Raw genomic sequence first — 12,225 nt, forward strand, 5'->3', positions numbered from 1 at the left:
TAACGCTGCGCTAACAGCTAGCAATTCTATTTACTGTGCCTGGTAGTGGCCAAAATGAAGTTATTTTCCATCAAGATATCAGTGCCTTTGGCTAATTTGATAGAAAAAGCTGGGCTCGCTCTGTTTGGACGGTGCATGGCATCTCTCTACCTGAAACAGCATTACACACTACTCAAAGCTCAAAAATGACGATTTGCCTCGGGGGTGCAAATCTTTGACAGTTGTAAAAACAGCACTGCCCACCTTTTTTTTTTTTTTTAAAGCATTTGTAGGTTTAATATTATTTTAGTGTGACTGCTTCTTCCGAGAGGGCTCATGCTTTTGGGCATGTCATTATAGACAATTATACACAACAGATTTCACACTTTTTCCAAATTAGTCACATCACACATTTGCAAAGATGTTCACATATATATTCACAAATATTAATCTTCTCGCAAAGCTTGTAGATTCGCTATTTCTGCGCGACACTCGTACAATGAAGTATAAAATAAGGTTAAGTGGTTAAACCTTTTTTGGGTGAATGGGGAGCATTTGGCCTTCTTTGTATGACCTATGCAACTGTTATCATTTACGTCTATAACGGTTTGATTTAATAAATAATCCTTAATTTAACTAATTTAGTTCTCCCCGCTCGGAACTGAATTGTTCTCAGGAAATAAAGACAACATTTATACTTAGTTGTGAGAAGGAGTAGAGCACTGGTTCCCAAACACTGGGTCGGGACACGTATGTGGGTCGCGGACACATTTTTATGGGTCACTTCATTTTTCTTTCGTTTCCTACATTTTGTTTTTAATTATTGCTGTTCGATAATTCCCCCCAAAAAATTATCATGAATTCAAAACAAATTCAATGATTTCTTTCAGTTATTTCATGGAGATAAAAGAAAAATCGAATCAAATCTGATCGGCTATTTTCACTAGTTTGTGTCCCGGGCAAATGTCTTAATTTGGGAACCACTGTGGTAGAGCACCGAAAATAGCATACCCAAGCTTACGTGTCACACTGCGATGCATTGAAAGCTTGTATATTATGCTGTTTTCAATTAGCGATACCTGCCCACAACTAAGTATATAACTCAGGCTTTAGAGCCCTGTGCTCGACGTCATTTGACAAACTGACAAATACTTGCATCCTATATTATAGGATGGTCCAGGATTCATTTGTATAGAACTCTTCAGGGAAAATGTTCTTAACACAATGGATGCATGCTGGTTTTTATTCTAATACTGTACCATTATTCTTTGGCCGACGTGTCAAATGCCTCAAAGCACTTTCAATATGAACTTAAGAAGCAAGATTGACACGTTGACATTATTAGTATAGTTTTTTTATGTGTATAATGTAATCGAATATTTATCTGTTTACATCTATTTGTACTTGATCATAGAAGAATTAAAATGAGTTAAGTGAAACATTGTGGGTTTTTCTTATTATTTGAGAATGGCACTGTGCAGTTTTGTAGACCATGAATCCCCATTTCCTTCTATTGAGGCCACCTCCAACCATGTGCTAGTTATATTAACATATTGTACCATACAGATTGGTTAAGATACCATTTTATTCATTAGAATAAGCAGCTTTCATTTAATTATTGAATTGAATGTACAAATGTAACCAAATGGACAAGTCTTATTTGGTTCAACTTGTACACTCGATGAGTTAAATGATTTGACTGTGTGTGCACTGCACGTCACTTATCTCCACTCCACACATTATGTGACTAGGTCTCCATGGCACAAGATGAGCTGTTAACAGTGAACCACTTCCACAACAACAAGGTTTCTTCAAAGCCGCGGCCAGGAGATGGTGCCCGTCCGTCAGCAGCCCGCCGTGGGTCTTTGAAAAGCACGCAAGCATGATGTTTCAAGAATGGTCAAGGAGCTGGGATTAGGGATGGATGGCTGGCCAGGGGGACAAAGGGGACTCTTGTCAGGTAGGGTGGCCAGCCCCGCTACCGTGGAGGGAGGGGATGCCAGGGCGGAAATCAACATGGAGATCAGACCAGAACACAGTGCGACAAGCTAACAAGGTAAACCGATCTGACTCGGAATTCCTGAGGAAGCTGGATCAATGAGGGTTCTGTTAAAAGGGAAATCCTGGCGGATATTGGGTCTCTGTGAACCCCTTAGTCGAATACACACTCGGCTATCATTGAGACGCATAGTTGTCTATTTGCAGTGGCTCTCACATTTTCATGTCGAGGAGCTGACAAATTGATACGAATATGGCCCCCTATAAGAGAAGAAAATAGCTGGTATACAAGCTCACGACACAAGATTGGCTATTGTTTTATAGCTGGAAAATAAAAGGGGGTATAATTTAAAGTGGAAACCGTGGGACCACCACCTCAAGGACACCTGGGAGTTCCCAGACCCCACTTTGAGAGCCAGTAGGACGTACGGCATACGTTTTTCATCATTTTTGAGGATTTGAAAAAAAAATGACGAAATGACAAAAACGATGGGTTATAGCCCATGTTTTTTTTTATTTTGGAAATTCCTGAAATTGCGGAAATTGCAAATTGCGGAAATTGCTGAAATTGGAAATTGCGGAAAGCGGAAATTGTGGAAATTCGAAATTGCGGAAATTGCAGAAAACCAGAAGTACCAGTACCAGTGGCTTAGCTTTTGTGTATTCAACTATTTGGGTAACATGTGAGCTTTATCCTCTAATTCATGGGCCTGGATTTTTTTTCTCTAAAAATTCAAAAAACGATGGGCTATACGATGGGCTATAACCCCGTACGATATGGGCTATAGCCCATGGTCCAAAATGATGAGAAACGAGGATAACTTTTTTTTTCAAAATTTCAAAAAACATGGGCTATAACCCATCGTTTTTGTCATTTCGTCATTTTTTTCAAATCCTCAAAAATGATGAAAAACGGCGCACTATAGTATGCCGTACGTGAGTAGGTCTATGATAAATAAATACAGTACGTATCCATGTGATGATAATAACACTGCTAATAACCTATAGTGAAACCTATCAAGGATGGATGATTCAGTTTGAGGAATGTTTTAGATCGGCTGTCAATAGTTTAAAACGGATGAACATGAGGAAGGCAGACTTGTTCAGTAAGTTGGAAACCAAAGGTCTTGACCCTGTGGTAAGAACAGGTGTCCGTCCCTGACCTCTGGCCATGGAGATGGTCATTGTGAGTACTCGTCTCTAGGGGCTAGGGGGTTTCTGTCCAGGTGAATGGTTTGACCTTTCCTTTGGAACGGACACTTGAACTGCAGGGCAAAACGGACAGAGAGACCCCTCTAATATTATATGACACATGAACAAGCTGCTCTGTAGCTCACACAGATAATATGGAACTACTGTTGTGAAGCCTTCACTGTAGTGCTTAACCACTTTCAAACTGTCCTCCATTTTGGCAATGTCATTATAGGTGCAAACATTTTAGCAGATCACATTGTGAGCTTTGTTGATTGGCTATTTTCGTCAAACTGTCATACGACAAAGTATAAAATGTGCTATAATTAACTCACTATGACTCACCTCATCATACTTGACCTAGCATTACTGCTGGCAATTGTCTACTACCTTTTTAGCAAAAGGCCGATGCACACCTCAGAAGGCTAGTGACAGGTGCGTAGGGCAATAAAGCATACTTAAAAAGGTTATCTTTGAAAAACAAAGAAGGGTCCCGCACAGTCAGAAACTTGCCAAAAAATGTTGCTCTTTATTCAACGTTTCGGTCTATTCGACCTTCATTGTCTGTCCTGATGAAGGTCGAATAGACCGAAACGTTTGACCCTTCTTTGTTTTTCAAAGATGACCTTTTTTAATTGTCTACTAGCCAGTAATTGAACACAATGAACTTTATTGCATGGCTGGCTATGCAATTTTCGTTAAGTTATGTTATACTTGTGCTTTAATGTAGCCTATTTTAAAACGCAGATGTGTAGCCGAAAATGGCCACTGGAGAAAAGATTGATCTACGAACAAGATTCAAACGCTTGAGTCTCATTAAAATATCTGTTCATGTACGATATATAGCTGAAGCTATATGAAATAGATAATGGCGTATCAGCAGTAGGGTCCTTTATGTGTTGTAAAAAACCAGATTATGGGGTGAGGATGACACAATGTGAATCCCAATCTTCTGTAGTTGTTCTATCATAGTCAGCAAAGGTTGTGACCAGTCAACATGCTGAAGTAAACCTGTTCCACCTGAAGGACCCTAGACATGAAATTGTGTTGTTCTGAGTGTCCAACAACCCTAGAATATTATATGATGTGTTCAAGTGGGGAAACATAATGTGCGCTGGAGGAGTTGAGGAAAGACGTCTGCTGTGATTGTGTCACCACATAAACACAACGTGACCCCTGGACTCACCAAAACTCTCTGTCAGTATAGTTAGCGTACTCATTTCCAGTACTCAGCTCTGCTGGAAAGTGGAGATTGCTTTGCATCCAATATGGTCTCAATGGGCTTAATTGTCGCAATAGGCCTGTTTGTTGTTCACACGACCTGTATAGTATTTTCAGAGCCTCCTCTAGAATGATGATCTTGCCCTCTAATTAGAATGAATAGCCTATATAATGTAAGCACTAGGGGAAAATCTAATTTCACAAGAGGTATTTGACCAAATACCTCTATCAATATTGTGTATTGTATTGTGACGAAAATAGATCTTTTTTTTAATAATATATAGCTAAATTTGCTGATTTACAAGCTGACAACCATGTGAGCTTGAAGATTGGCACTGTTTTTGAAAATGTGTGTTTAAAATAGTACTAAGCATAAAACTAGGAAAAGACTCATGTCTTAGGACGATATTAGGATATCCACAAACAATAAAAGACAATATCTACTTTCATATGACTATATGGATTTATTACGGCTTGGTTTAATACTTTAATGCTTGATTCCGATTGGTCAATCGCTGAATTCACCGGTGTCAGTGTGTTATTTCTTGATAATGACCGTGCCTGGTAACCTGGTCCTCTCCCAAGGGCTGCTGGAGCCTGTTGATAGCCTCTCCCAGGGAATGCTGCTAGCCTGGTGGTAGCCTGGTCCTCTCCCAAGGGCTGCTGGGGCCTGTTGATAGCCTCTCCCAGGGAATGCTGCTAGCCTGGTGGTAGCCTGGACTGGTCCTCATCAGGGCTGCTGGTACCCTTGTGGTGGCCTGATGGTAGCCTTGAGGAGCCTGATGGTAGCCTTGCCAGGGGCTGCTGGTAGCCTTGAGGAGCCTGGTGGTAGCCTGGTGATCTCAGGGGCTGCTGTTGACTGGGGCCTAGGCCTGACCCAGATGGTAGCTCACTCCAATTTCAGTCTCCAGTTCCACTATTAGTCGAAAACTTTTACTTTGTAGGGTGAAAATACTAATAACTCACCGGTGAAGCTTTTGATGTAGAAATAAAGGTTTGTTTAGATTTTAATGAGATTGTTCTCCTGGCACTCTTCTCTCTCTCTCAACATGGAAAGTGGGCCCACTTTAATGCAGCGCATTATTTATATTTTTAATTATACGTTAATAATTTTTTAGCATTTTGAGATATTGTTGGTATCTTTAAAAACAAAAACGATCATAATATTAAAACATCAGACACAGAATAAACTCCTTACCAGACCGTGAGGGTCTGTAAAGAATGGCCGGCTCTTCCCCCTCTTTCTCTAAAGCACCATACTGTACCATAAAAGACAGTAAGTGAATGAAACAAAGCTTTGTAGCCAATTACTGTAGACACCCTCGATGGGTGTGTGTGTGTGTGTGTGTGTGTGTGTGTGTGTGTGTGTGTGTGTGTGTGTGTGTGTGTGCGTGCTTCACAAACAGCCTTTTCTCTCTTTGTCCCTAACTATTGAGAGAGCCAGGGTGGAGTGTTCACCGCTCACTTTACGCCTCTTGTTGGAGACCTCTCTAATGGCTCCTAATGGTATAAGAAAAATAAAGTGATTTCTATAATGTCATAATGTCATTCTCTATCTTATTTCTAACACTGTGCAGGCTACAGAGGATGTCCTTTATTAAACGAAACGTGTGTGTGTGTGTGTGTGTGTGTGTGTGTTTACATTATGTAGCTATCTAACCTGCAATTTGCAAACAGGTGATAAACTAATTCCATCCACTCATTGATCGACTGCTCGCCATGGGCACAGCTCACAATGAAACAATTTTCAGATGAATAGTGGGATTCTGACAAATCTGGTGGTGCAAACTAAAAGGATAATCATAAACCAGGTCCAAAATGAACCTCTACCGTATCCATTATCACATAGAGGGGCTCTTGTCTGAGCAGCTATGGGATGCTTCATCAAGTCTCAACCTAGCTGTTTATCAGTTTTCTTTGTTTTGTTTGCGGCTGAACTCATTTCAAATGTGTGATTTATATTCCAGAAGCAACCTGCCACAATGTGCTGTGTTTTTCATCACGCTGGCCATGCTTATTCATCTCAGTCAGTGAGAGAGAGAACGGAGGTTCCCCCGCCATCAGAGTGAATGGGTAAATGTGTTGCCTCTGACAGCTATTTGCAAGGTTAATGCGTCGGATAACAAACATCCATCTTTCAAACAGTTTCATTAGCCCTGTCCTCTGACCCATTCCACATAATGTTGTCAAATGTGACAGGCGTCAGATTATTGGGAGGTATATGATGATCAATAGATAAACAAGAGTGCTCCTGGCACAGCTGTAGTGTAAACCTTCCATCCAGCATTCTGCTGCCTGTCACAAATCTGAAAACAAATGGAGTGGCCCGAGGCAAGAGTCATCAATAATAATAGAGTGTGGATGATGATGAATTAGAGGCGCGGCGGCTTTAGCGGAGGCTGTGTGGAGTGTTGGTGGACACAGAACCACCTCTAGCCCATTCTGACCTGAGATCAGATTCATACGAGGTTTCCACTGGACACACACTGGTCTGATGAACCCATTCTGACCTGAGATCAGATTCTAAAAATGTCAGTCGTTCTTCGATTTTTCAAAAAATAGCAGACCTACAAGCTCGTAGCGCGCCACTCGGTGGCGCGCTATGAGCTTGTAGATCTGCTATTTTTCAATAGCTAAAGCATAACATGATGCTAAACACAAAAATGGGTTCCCAGTCAGAATGGGCTAGATTCATATGCATTGATCGCGGGTTTTCACATTAGTTTACTTAATCTGCATTTGAATCAATGGGACAACACTCCGTTCCACGCCATTGATTTCAGAAATGTTAATAGTGTCCAATAATCAAAATCTGTTTATGAAAGAATGTCTCTTTTGTGTCATTGATTTTCTTCTGTCCTGGCCGGTAATGTATGTTACTAATCGCTCAGACAAAAAGCTGTTAGACAAATGTGTTTTAGAATCAATAACATAGATTGTATGCTTCTTAACCACAGGTTTAAGTTTAAATACATGTGGAAATTCGTGATTTGTCCAGTTATTAACCGTACCTTAAAGAATTATCATTGAGCTATTGCTTATTTCAGTCATGTGATCTAAAGGGGTTTCCCAACAAAATGATAAATGATTCAATGAAACATTAGGTAATAAGTTGTTGCTTTGTTATTGCACAAACAAAGCAACAAATAACATTACGTTCTCTCCAGTATCATTTTACTCATTCAGTTAACGATTCCATTGCACCCGAAACCTACATTTTTGTCATGGTTCTCAAACACAATGATCATTAAACCACGCTGATACAGTAGGTTATGCCTTTGTTAATAAACAATAACAGCCATAAATAACGGTTTAATTCTTCCTGGTGTCATTTTACTCATCCAGTTTATAGGGAGAGAGATTCGCCCGCTGCACATTCAGGAGTCACAAGATCCACCGTGAAACCTACATTTTTGCCATAGTTCTCAAACAATGTGGTCCACCTCTGTGATCATCCGTTTGTTCAATCTGTGTAATATTACACAACACAGGGAAAGCTAATCGCGGTGTACAGCTTCAAGCTGCTTCACTTGTGCACAAATGTCACTTAAGACCCATGAGATCACCTCGGCCCACAAGCCGTCCCACAATGGTGTCGGTGTATGTCTTCCTTTACCATGGGATAATAACGGTGTCTTGACCTATATGTCGGTGGAGCAAGCCGGAGAAGGGAGATACCCAGAAATAGATTGACGAAATGGAACGTGTGAATCAAGAAATGAGCGGACGGATGTTTGGGATGGATGGCATGGATCCAGATCTGTGATCTGCACCAAATGCTCTTGCGCCGTTGGAGCAAGAGCGTTTCAATAGAGCACCGAAGTCTGACGTCAACATCGGTAGAGGGCGCAAATCCACGGGTTCATGTATACTTTTTATTTGCATTGTAATCCCCATAGGGGGATTTTAGATCGCCTTGTATAAGAACTGTTTGAAAAATAAACATGTCATCCCGGCGGGTTTCACTCATATGGATGAAGAATCAACTGACTGAGAGAAAATGCTAATGTTTCTGAGCTCAATTAGTTACATTTTCGCTAGAAACAGACTATCATATATGCATGAGTGACTGTCGCAAACGATACAGGGACACCTCCCTGACACTAACGCAGAGACAGTTTGTTTATTTTTGGACCACAATGCTTATATTAAACGATTTTAAGATGAGCCCATTTTATTCTCCATAGAGAAATTACTTCCGTGAACCGGGCAGAACCAGGGGATGAGCGAGTGACGTCAGAACTTCGGCGCTCTATAGGCCTCATCAAAGTCCAGTTTTCGGTGAAGAGGTGACCACCAAAAACTACAACATGACGTCATGCCGGCTTCAGTTCAGGTGGATCACCACCCATCACCACCCACCAGGCAAACTGAATGAACTGGTGGGCGTGCCCACATAAAAACAACATTTTAACAAATACTGTACACTTTTTTGAAAGAATTATACCTCCTTATATAACAATAAGACCTGATGATCATGTTTTAGGGTGGAAAAGAATCACAGCACTCCATCTTTAACCACTGTTTCGGTGGTCACCTCTTCACAGAAAACTGGACTATGATATGAATATAAGCCTTTTAAACCCCTGGGCATAAAATCTGCAAGGAGATTAAGTGCGTTTATCTTGCTCTTCAGCGTTTACACGTGCAACAATGGGGCACCAACTCTTTAATAGGCAGAGAATAGTTTGCTTTAAATGTTATACTTCAGGGGATTTTGCCAATAATTACTTATAAAGCTGTTTGAAACGGATACGAGGCGTTTAAAACTCGCCCGAGGTCACATGGAGCCGTGCAGGGAACTTGAGCCTCAAAGTTGTGGTGCATTAGTTCTGCTAAGCTAACCGTGAATGCTAATTGCAGGAAGGATAAACTGTAACCCTTGCCCTATGGCCATGAACCCATTAAATAACAGCGCGTTTCATAGGCATGGAAGGCATACAAAGAGGCTCCCCTGAAAGGGCCTGCAATCCGATTTCGCTTTAAACGGGGATAACAAGTAACCGTTTTCTGCCGCCCCCCCATGGGACCCACCCCCCCACCCACCCATTTATGACATTGGATGATGAGTATATAGAAACTGGCTGTCACTCTGAAGTTGGCCGCAGATTGCTCACACAATGCAACAGGTTCCGCTTTCCAATGGAATTTGTTGTCTGGGGCGTGGGCCTTGCCCTCTGTTCTCACAGAGCTCCGACAGGTGACTCTCTATAGAACATGTATCAGTTATAGTTTAAGTACTTGTGGTTTCACCCCTTGAGGAAGTATAATGACCCAGTCAGTTTGAAATGACATGCTATTCATGGGAATGCCGTTTCTGATGTGTAGCCAGTGGCACTTACTGTAGGAGCATACGATTACATCTTTAAAAGAAAAACCCACTTCAAACTGATATGCAGTTTGCCTGTCAAAGAGCACGCTTAACCCATTCTGACCGGGCACCCATTTTGGTGTTGGCATCATGTTATGCTTTAGCTATTGAAAAATAGCAGATCTACAAGCTCATAGCGCGCCACCGAGTGGCGCGCTACGAGCTTGTAGGTCTGCTATTTTTGAAAAATCAAAGAACGACTGACATTTTTTTAAATCTGATCTCAGGTCAGAATGGGTTAATCAGACCAGTGTGTGTCCAGTGGAAACCTCGTATGAATCTGATCTCAGGTCAGAATGGGTTAAATAATAATCGGACGTAATAAGGCTACAGCTTGTCTGTAATGAGTGTGACTCTCTCTAGGTCGTCCTCAGACGAGCCCTCCATCGTCGTTTCCAGTCATCCCGGTTCTCCATACATCTGACCAGTTCGTTGGTACTTTGCGCTCCTGCGTCGTTCTTGAGTACATCCACGTATGTTAGCGTTGGACGTCCTCGTGACCGGTGCCCGTGTGTTGGTTCCCACAGCACTAGTTTACTGGCTGGCAGCTCTTGGTGTCTTTGGCAGTGTCCTGCTAGTCTCATTCTCCTGGCTGCTATTTTCTGGGTCACCCTTGGCATTCCATCATACAGAGTAGTGTTTGTAACATGTGTGCTCTTATTGATGTTGAGTACTGCCCGCAACATTCTGGTGTAGCAACCATCGAGAGACTTCTGCAGGGTTGGCTTCAAGGTCCAGCATTCACTGCCATATAGGAGAACGGACTCTACCGTTGCGTAGAAGAAGCTTAGTTTGGTTTGACGGGGGAGGTTGGAGTTCCATACGCTGGCCATGCCGTTTAGGGCCCTCCATGCAAGGGCCTTCCTCACTTTCAGGTCTTGTTCGGTGGAGTTGACCCATGAGCCCAGGTACTTGAAGTCATTGACTTCCTTCAAAGCAGTGCCTTCTGTTGTTGTTAGAGGTGGATGCTCTGATGGGATGTTATAAGTGATAACTTGAGTTTTCTTGGCATTCAGCCGGAGGCCAACCTTGGCACATTCTGACTCCACTCTGGTCAGGAGCTCCTGCGCTTGTTCCACGTGGTCAGAGAGCAGGCTGATGTCGTCCGCGTAGTCCAAGTCTGTCAGGACTACTGTTGGGTGTCGCCTCGACCTCCTTGGTGTTATGGTGAGGCCAAGGTCCTGCTCTCGTCTGGACTAATTTCTTACCAGGGTGAACAAAAAGGACACCCCTGAGTTCCCCATGTTTACATGTACTGTACATGTACACATGTACAGTAGCACCTTCTATTCAATTCATGTTGCCTCTGGATATAAAGAAAAATCCTAAAATACGACACCATTGCACTGACTGCCCCATGTACATTCATTAGTGCCACAGCCTTCATTCAAACACTGCATCAACTCAAAGATTTGCAAATATTAGCAATGCTCAAAATAATTTCAATGGTTTTAGGCAAACTGAACAAATGTATTATCATATCAATCAACCACTGCTCTGCTCCGTCTATCTTAAAACCCATTTTGGGGGCGGGAACCCCTTTTGGTGTTTTAAAACAGTTATAATTTAGCTATTGAAAAATAGCAGATCTACAAGCTCATAGCGCGCCACGAGCTTGTAGGTCTGGTATTTTTGAAAAATCGTGAAAATATTTATTTCAGAAAACTGGAGGATTTAGAAGATTTCTTTTTAATTTTGAGGTCAGGCCTAAATGGGTCAATACTAGGTGATTGCAATGATCTATAAGGATATCATGAAGAAATTAATCATCAATCTCAATCCACAATATAAGAATATTTTGGTATTGGTCTCAACATCTTTTTTGCCAGCCTCATTCTGGCAGCACATACTGTATTACAGGACCTGTTAATCTGCAATACCCACACCCACTCCCCTCCACTTGCACCCCAGAGGAGCCGGTTTAGGACCTCCAGCCCAAACCCAGTGACCCCCCCACCTGTCAGACACCGTTGATGCTGTGATTTACTACCAGGGGTCCCAGGTGTACTTGCCCTTGGACTCGAGCTCCATGCTGCCTGCCTGCGAGGAGATGGATGGCCAGGCTGAATGTGTGAAACCTAACAGTGGCTCGTATGGCCCTGGGCCCTGCCGTCTAATTAAGCTGTAATGTAACTACAATGCTCTCGAGGAGATGTTGTCTCACCCACCAAATGTTTTTAAAAGCAGCCCTGGGGCTGGGGCGGCTTTAGAGTGAGTTACTGTGTCCGGGCAGCCAGGCCACAGCCAGGCAGGGCCGATGGGGGAGGCTCAGGTTACCCTCCCTAGTCGGGATGTGCAGGCTGCAGGACGCCATGAAGACTCCATCCTATCTCTATGCATTTCCGTCTTTGTCCCACTAGTGGCTGTCCTGAAATAGCCCGGTTTGTATGGGCGGGGGTCACTACATATTTCAATAAAATCTGTCCGCAGTCAGTAAAATGTGTTACATTTGATATAGCTGCTTT

Source organism: Protomyctophum bolini, assembly GCF_963924005.1.
Source record: "Protomyctophum bolini genome assembly, chromosome: 18".
NCBI classification, from domain to species: domain Eukaryota; kingdom Metazoa; phylum Chordata; class Actinopteri; order Myctophiformes; family Myctophidae; genus Protomyctophum; species Protomyctophum bolini.